The sequence below is a fragment of the Arachis ipaensis genome, chromosome B7 (genome assembly GCF_059453495.1).
Source record: "Arachis ipaensis isolate K30076 ecotype BB chromosome B7, ASM5945349v1, whole genome shotgun sequence".
NCBI lineage: Eukaryota > Viridiplantae > Streptophyta > Magnoliopsida > Fabales > Fabaceae > Arachis > Arachis ipaensis.
In genome coordinates this window covers 70,072,600-70,081,643 of record NC_142442.1, presented here as the reverse complement: position 1 = coordinate 70,081,643, position 9,044 = coordinate 70,072,600, and the positions used below count along the sequence as shown (strand labels likewise).

Here is a 9,044-nt window from a genome sequence, read left to right as displayed (position 1 = left end):
GATGCGTGCGCATGCTAATTTTTCACACTTCCACGTGTACGTGTGGTCCACGCGCACGTGTGGCCTCTGTTTGCTGCAAAACTGGATTTTTGGCGTTTTAAACCAGGTTTTCACTTCTAAACCTCCATTTTCTTCCTTTTAGGCTTAAGATGTAGTACTAAGTCTAGTAGCTAGTTGATTCTAGGACAATAAGGTAACTTGAGGATGAAGAAAGAGGTAAATATGATGAGTTATAAAGAAGAGATGTAAATGGGAAATGAAGTTCTGGTGCCATGGTCTTGATAAATGATTACATAATGATTATGAAAATGAAATGGCTTATGAATGATGATTTCTAAGATACGAGTTTTCCTGGGTAAGAACCGTGGCTTGCCACCATGTGTTCCAGGTTGAATCTCCATACTCTGTTGACCCTACGTCGTAAGGGTGACCGGGCACGTATAAATTCCCGGGTATGGATAGCCCCCATTGAGTGATTTGAATGATGATTGAATGTGAAATCTATGCATAGACTCATGTAGATATGTGACGGGGGATAGTCTAAGGTTTTTGGACTTGTCGTGTTGGCTGGATAACCGACAAATGAGCCTCATCAGCTATAGGACAGGCATGCATCATATGCATTTGTTTGTCTTGATTGCTATGCATTACTTGGGATTTCCTAATTGAATATATACATCCTGCTACCTGTTATACTTGCTACTTGCACTATCTGCTTATTTTGTGTGTGTGAACTTGTTTGGTTGCTTGTCTCTGCTGAATTATGGATGACGGAGGAACATAGGAAGGGTGAAATGGGTTGGAGTTATGTTAGGTTTAAAAAGTGAATAAGTTCAGGAATGTTTAGGTTACCTACCCCTATTTATGGCTTCTGTTTAGAAATTAAGTTTGATAACTAAATGACAGAGTTCTAGGATTGCATCTGGCATTCCCAGGACCTTATTTCTTATACGCGTGGCACCTTTACCATGCTGAGAACCTCCGGTTCTCATCCCATACTGTGTTGTTGTTTTCAGATGCATGTGAGAGGCTCCTCGCTAGGCGTCTAGATCTTGAAGTGGAGTAGTCCCCGAGTTGTTTTGGGTTTTATGATTGTATATATATGTACTTATGTATCTAGCTTGCTCGCCAAGAAACTTGCTTATTATACTCCTCATAGAGGTTGATGAAGAGATAGGATCTTATTTTGTATTTTGTGTATTTTGGGATACCTATATATGTATATACATATCCTCCGTCCAGCCTTGGCTTCATAGGCTGAGTCAGGAGCTAGTTATGTTGTATTCTTGGCCTTCTTTTACTCTGTCGCTTATTCTAATCCTTAACTTTTAGGTTTCTTAGCACACAAGTAACTCGATTTTCTTGAGCGTTGCGCTTTTTATTTCGCGATTTTGTTTTACCCGTTTTTCAAAGCTCCTAGTATATTATCTCTATTCACTATTATATGTATGTTTTAACTGATTAGAGGTCCATAACACCACTCTACCCCTGTTCTACGACTTAAGCGTAAAACTCTGTGTAGTAGGGTGTGATGAACGGATTTTTGACGGTTTAGAATTCCTCAATGAATTCTCGTTGCTAGTATAGTTTCTAAACCAACAAAGACTCCTTTCATACAAAAATTTGTTTTTCACTTAAGCAAATCCAATAAAATTAACCGAAGTATTAAACCTCGGGTCGTCTTTCAAGGAATTACAGGGAGGTGTAGTTATTATTGGTTATGAAAAAGTATCTTTTTGGGATTTTGAATAAGGAACAAGGAAAGTAAATTGCAAGAAAGTAAACTAATAGCTAAGAAAGATCTTGGCAAGGTATGAGAATTAGAAGTCTTATCCTAGCTATCCTTATCAATTGTGACATCAATTGTCTGTTGCTCCCACTTAGTTAACCTCTAACTATGAAGTAAAGTCAAGTGGATGAATCAATTTGATTCCTCAAGTCCTAGTCAACTCCTAAGGAAAGACTAGCTTTAGAGGGATCCAAATCAACTAGCAACTTTCAATTATCAATCAATAAAAGAGTTTGATAACTCAAGACTCACCAATTACTCAACGAAAGCCAAAAGGAGAAAAATCTAAATTAAAATCCTACCAAGCATTTTATCAAATACTTCGAAGGCACAACATAAAAGCAGAGAAAAGTAATAAGAGATAAAAAGATCCAAACAACCAATTGAAAGCATCAATAACATAAATTGAAGAAAGCAATCATAAATATGAAATACCTCAAATTGCATTAAATAGAAAATCAAATCTAACATGAGAATTCATAAACTAAAGTAGCAACACAAAGTAATCAATAACGTAAATAAATAAACTAGAATGCTAAGACAAAGAAAAGTAGAAGAGAAGCTAAATTGAAATAAGGTAGAATTCAGAAATTGAAAAGGAATAAAACTAAGAATCCTAAAACTAGAGGCACCTCTCTCTGTAGAAAACTACATCTAAAACCTAAAATTATGTGAATGAAAGTTGTGTCTATGATTCTCCCACTCTGCAGCCTCTATTATGTGTTTTCAGGATTGGAACTAGGCCAAAAGGAGCCCAGAAATCGCCCCCAGTGACTTCTGCAATTTCTGCACGTAGCGCATGTCACGCGTACGCGTCGATGGTCTTCTACGCGTGTCACACGTACGTGTACATCACGCGTGCGCGTTGCCTAACAGCATGGCAACTATGGCAAATTGCATATTATTTTGAAGCCCCGGATGTTAGCTTTTCAACGCAACTGAAACCGCCTCATTCGGACCTCTGTAGCTCAAGTTATGATTGATTTAGTACGAAGAGGTCAGGCTTGACAGCTTAGCAATTCCTTCAATTTCTTGTATTCCTTCCACTTTTGTACGCTTCCTTTCTATCTTCTAAGCCATTCCTGCCCTATAAACCCTGCACGCGTGCGCGTCGCATTTTATTTTTCATTTCTTACTCCTTTCTTCTCTCCTTTCTCCTTCTTTCCTCCTCTTTTCTTACTTTCTTCTTCTTCGTTTCTTTATCTTCTCATCCTTATTCTCTTTCATTCTATTTTTCTTATTGTATTTGCATACTTTCACTCACTGCATTTTAATTTTGTGCATGTTTTCATTTTCTTTTCTAAATTTGATACTTTTTCTTCGGTGTTGAATTTTCTTGCTCAACTGTTGAATATCTCTTGCATTATTCCGGTGATTCATGACTTGTTTTATTCTAATTGGATATTATTATTCATAAGTCAATGCTAATCTTTCATGATACTTGCATTCCATTTGCATTGATATGCACTTATACTATCTTGCATTACCGACACTCTCTCCCCCATTGTTGCAATTTTTGCACTATTGATATGCCATTTACTTCTACTATTTTCTCACTTGCATGTTGTAGCTACCATGTAGCTGAGACCCTCATTATTTGGCATTAACCCACTCATATTTTATTTGCTTTCTTATCTTTATTTATGGGTTACTTTTCTTCCCTTTTCTCTTCTTTCAAGATGAGCATCAAGAAGAAAAAGGAAGAACTTCTATATGGGGTGTCAAACAAGTCCCTGCGCACATTCTTTGGAGAGAAAAGCGTCAGTGTAGCAACCCGTCCACTTGCACATCTCAGCATGCACCGAGGACGGTGTAATCTTTAAGTGTGGGGATGTCGATACCGACTTCTGTGGGTTAGTTATTTCCTATTTCAACACCAATGTCTAATTTTCCTTGTTAAATTAGTTGTTGCATTTGCATGTTTGATTACATGTTTGCTTGATTTTGTGAATGTTCTTCTACCACTACTTGGTTGGAGTGATAAGTTCTTTTTCAGGACCCTATTTTATAATATTTCACTAATTCAAATTAAAATTTGTGTTAAACTTATTTGAAGATTGTAATTTGGAACATGGTTTATAGCTAAGAACACACAACCTGTGAGATTTTGAGCTTAATTATATGGTTACATTATTTAACCATGATTTTTATTCTTGTGTGTTTTCTTCTCTATGATTGCAATCTATGGTTTGTTCCAATCTATATGTCCATTGTTTAGTGTATATTCATGCATACATATGATTGAGGCCATCATTTGTTATTAGCTCACTTATCCCAAATAGCCCACCATTTTATTTACCTTTGTTTGCAACTTTGAGCCTTTTTAATCCCTATTTGTTCTTTATATTACCACATCACTAGCCTTAAGCGGAAAAATAATTAATTACATGATTTAAATCTTTGGTTAGCTTAAGATAGTGTGTGTTAACTAAGTGTGGGAAAATGTAGAAACATGGGTTGATGAGAATGTGTTGTGTTTTTACCGACAAATATTGGAAATTTGGGTGCTTACTGATGTCAGGGCATCTTAGGCTAGTTTCACTATCCCTTTTCCTTGTTTTTAATAGGTTTTATGCACTTTCTTGAGCTATAAGTAAGCAAATTGGGTAGAAATTTATGTATGCCTATATTCATTCAACCATGAGTAATTTGATACAATTTCATGATGATTTATGCTATGATTACTTGTATGCTAAGAATGATTAGAATTCTCATGACTTTAGCAAGACTTTGATGCATTCATTTGTTGATGATAGGTGAAGAAAAGCATGGAGGAAGGTTGAAGAAGGAGCATGGAAAAGACGAAGAGGAAGCAACGTTGGTGGCCAAGTTGGACCACCAACGTTGCCTCAACCGTTGGAAGAGTAACAGAGCACTTTTCTGAAAACACTACTGATGCTCACATTCCCCAACGTGGTGATAAAAACTTCAATTCTGGAGCTAAATGGTTTTTGGGTGACGCATACGCGTCTATGACGCGTATGCGTGAAAAAGCAAATTTTGATATCGTGCGGAAGCGTGCGTCACGCGAACACGTGGAATGGCAAAAATTGACCATCCACGTGTACGCGTGTGTCACGCATATGTGCCAAAATCGAACGTTGGAGGTCCAACATTGCCTCAAATGCTGCCTCCAACGTCCGCGATGCCAAGCCTAGAAATTGGAGTTGAGAATTTTGAATCGACGCGTACGCGTCAGTGACGCGTATGCGTGGATGGAAAAAAAGGCAATGCACGCGTAAGGGTGAAGCACGCGTACGTGAGGATGAAAAAAATACCAATGCACGCGTAAGCGTAGGGTACACGCACGTGTGCAAATGCCAATGTTGGAGGGAACGTTGGGGTCCAACACTGAGGCCAACGTCCCCTTGATTCCTTTTAAAACTTCAAAATGAAAATCTTGCATCCACGCGTACGCGTACGCGTGGATGAGAATTTTGACCCTTTTGCACGGAAGCGCAAGGCACGCGTACGCGTGGGTTAGCTGACGTTGGCCCTTTAACGTTGAGTCAAACGCCAATGACAGCAAGCTTTATGGTTTGTCTGGTTTTGTTCTAAATGGTGTTTGAGTCAACGTTGGCCATCAAACGTTGACTCAAACATGAAGCATCAGGATTCAAAATTCACACAGATCTCTTCTCAACACCAAGGAAAACTAATTGGAGCCATTTTTAACCCAACTCCATCAAGGCCAAAAGCCTAATAAAAAGCTTGAAGATCAATGGAAGAAAGTGTATAAATAGCTTAGAATTTAAGTTAGAGGGACTTTTCTTTTTTTTCACTTTACTTTGGGGAGCACTTTTACATTCTATTGTATTTTTCATTCTCTATTTGTTAATTTTCAGAATGTGTCTTTCAATTTTAATTTCCATTTTGAGATCCATGAATAACTAAACCCCTTTCATTGGGTTAGGGAGCTCTATTGTAATTCAATGGATCAATAGTAGTTTACATCTTCTTCTTCTCTCTTTTCTCTTGATTTTGTTAGAAAGCTTTCGGTCTTGATTCAACTGAATAGTTGTCTTGAGAGAGAAGCTATCCAAAATTGGAATTCTTCGGAGCCTCGAGAGAGGAATGAAGAGTTCATGCTAAAATTGCTTCCTCACATTGGATTAGATTGGGGGTTGGATGGATATAGTGACATGTAATCCTACTAATACTTTGATCTATGAATTTGTGTGGTATAGTCAGTGACCGAACTTCAACTCTTCCCATGAGCAATTAAATCAAGACATTAGGCAATTGTTCATGCTTAGAGAGATTGGTGAGCCAAGACATTGGGATCCAATCATCTAAGATTGCCAAGCAATGTCAATGAATGCATTGATTGAGGAAGAGATGAAAATGATTTGATTTAGAGAATTCAGTATCTCCTGAAACCCAATGAATCTCCATCTCTGATCTACCCATTCTATTTACTCTCTGTCTTTAATTTCATGCTAATTCCCCATTCCCATTTAATTTCTTGCAATTTAAGATTCTGTCATTTAATTTCCAGCAATTTAATTTCTGATCATTTACTTTCTTGCAATTTACGTTTTCTGCCAATTTACTTTTTTGCAAATCTCAATTTCAATTCCGATTTAGCTCAACTAGCATAATTCTCCAATTAATATTGCTCAATTTACCAATCCCTGTGGGATTCGACCTCACTCTACAGTGTGTTTTTACTTGACGACAATCCGGTGCACTTGCCGGAAGGAAATTTGTTGAGAGGCAAATTCCCACGCATCAAGTTTATGGCGCCGTTGCCGGGGATTGGTTTTGTATTGACAATTACTAAATTGAAGGATAACTAGATTGAGCGCTTTACTTTTTCTTTTGATTAATTTCAATTTAATTTCACTTGTTCATTTTATTCTCTACAAATTTTCTGTTAGTTATTTCTCTTTAATTTTACCTTACTTTTCTTCTCTCCTGTAAGCTAACCCACTAACTATTTGATAAATTGCTCTAACCAAGCTAACTATACTATGTTTAGTAGACTCTACACTTGCTGTTTCTTGTACTTGTTCATTGTATGACAGGTAGGAGAAAGGAAACTTCAACTTCCTTTGATAGTGAACCGGAAAGAACCTTCCTGAGATTAAGGAGGGAAGCAAAAGGAAAGAGGGTTTTTGGTGCAGAAGAAGAGGAGGAATATTTTGATATAACCATGGAGGATGACATGGAAAACCATGATGAAGAAGAGGTGAAAAATCATGCCAGAAGAGGTGGAGCTAACCTTGCTGGACAAGAGAGGAGAGTCCTGGGATCATACATCAATCCAAATCCAGGAAATTGTGGTAGCAACATTGAGAGTCCAACCATCCATGCTAACAATTTTGAATTAAAGCCTCAGCTCATAACTCTTGTCCAAAACAACTGTTCTTTTGGAGGAAGTGCACAAGAGGATCCTAATGAGCATCTCACTAAATTCCAAAGGATATGTGACACGGTTAAATCTAATGGTGTTCATCCTGACACCTATAGATTGCTACTGTTTCCATCTCTTTGAGGGACAAAGCATTAAAATGGCTAGAATTATTCCCCAAGGAAAGCTTGACCACCTGGAAAGAGGTAATATGCAGATTCTTGACAAGGTTTTACCCTCCACAAAAAGTAAACAGGCTAAGAACTGAAGTGCAAACATTCAGACAACAGGATGGTAAAACTCTTTATGAAGCCTGGGAGAGATTCAAAGACTTGACAAAGAAATGCCCCCTGATATGTTTAATGAGTGGGTGCAAATTCACATCTTCTACGAAGGGCTGAATTGTGAATCCAGGAAAGCTGTAGACCACTCATCTGGAGGTACCCTAAACAAGAAGAAGACCATTGAAGAGGCCATTGATGTTATAGAGATAGTGGCTGACAATGAGTATTTTTATGCCTCAGATAGGAGCAATAATAGGAGAGTCTTCGAACTAAACCATATGGATGCAATCTTGGCCCAGAACAAGATGATTACCAAGCAACTGGCTGAATTGACCAAGCAAATAGAGAAGAATCAGGCTGCAGCTATCATTACTCAACCCTCACCCCAAGAAGAGTTGGAGACAGAAGAAGGAGTTAACTGGGAGGAAGCTAATTACCTTGGAAACTCATCTAGGCCAGCTAATCATCTTTACTCTAAAACCTATAACTCTGGTTGGAGGAACCACCCAAACTTTGGGTGGAAAAACCAACAAAATCTAGGCCAAGATCACAGACCCAATAACCCAAACCAGTACAACAATCCCACTCACCAAAACTTCAACCAAAGACCATACCCAAGCCACAACAACCATTCTCAACACCCAAATTCAAACCAACCACCACCATATGATGATGACAGAATAGCCAGGATAGAAGCTATACTTGCAAACCTTAACAAAGAGTGTGAAGAACTAAAAAAATTCCGGGAAGAAGAGAGAGGTAGTATGAAAAGCCGAGGAAAGGTTCTTAAGAATCTCGAATCTTAAGTAGGACATCTTTCACTACAATTTCCGAAGCCCACTGATTGTTTCCTAAGTGATACAGAGAAAAATCAAGGAGGGGAAATGAAGAAGGTAAGGTGGGAAGAATGCAAGTCAATCAATCTAAGCAGTGAAGAAGATCTGAAGGAAGAATGCTCCATACACTCAGAGCATGATGAGGGAGAACCAAAGACGAATGTAAGGGATATAGAAGAAACGGCTAACCCTGAAAAGAGGAAGGAACAAAAAGAGAAAGAATATCCCAAAGCCTTTGTGCCACAAGCACCATTTCTACAGAGACTCAAGGGAAGTGAGAAAGATAGGTCATATTCAAGATTCTTAGACATGTTTGCATCACTCAGTGTCAACATCCCCTTCATCAAAATTCTACAACAGATGCCAACGTACATCATGTGCATGAAAGAAATGTTGACCAAGAAAGGAACCTTAAAAGGGGGATAAACAGTGACAATGAACAAGGAATGTAGTTCTCTCATCAAGAAAGACATACTCATGAAGAAAAAAGATCCAGGGAGCTTTCATATTTCATGTGCCATAGGAGAGACAAAAATTGATAGAGGATTCTGCGACTTAGGTGCCAACATAAATGTGATGCCTCTATCCCTTATGAAGAAGTTGCAAATCAATGAGCTGAGATCCACGGATGTAATCATACAATTGGCTGATAAAACTCAGAAGTAGGCTGAAGGAATAGTGGAAAATGTGTTGGTGAAAGTGGGAAACTACTTTCTCCCCACAGACTTTGTTGTTCTGGACATGGAGGAAAGTTACACACATCCCATTATTCTGGGGAGACT

General features: G+C 38.2%; 1 non-coding gene across 1 annotated transcript; it reads right to left on the bottom strand.

Moving 5' to 3' along the window:
• Positions 1–7,396: 7,396 nt before the first annotated feature.
• LOC148552936 (small nucleolar RNA R71) lies at positions 7,397–7,503 on the bottom strand. The gene has a single exon (XR_015892964.1). It is a non-coding gene; the product is annotated as a small nucleolar RNA R71 (small nucleolar RNA).
• Positions 7,504–9,044: the final 1,541 nt, after the last annotated feature.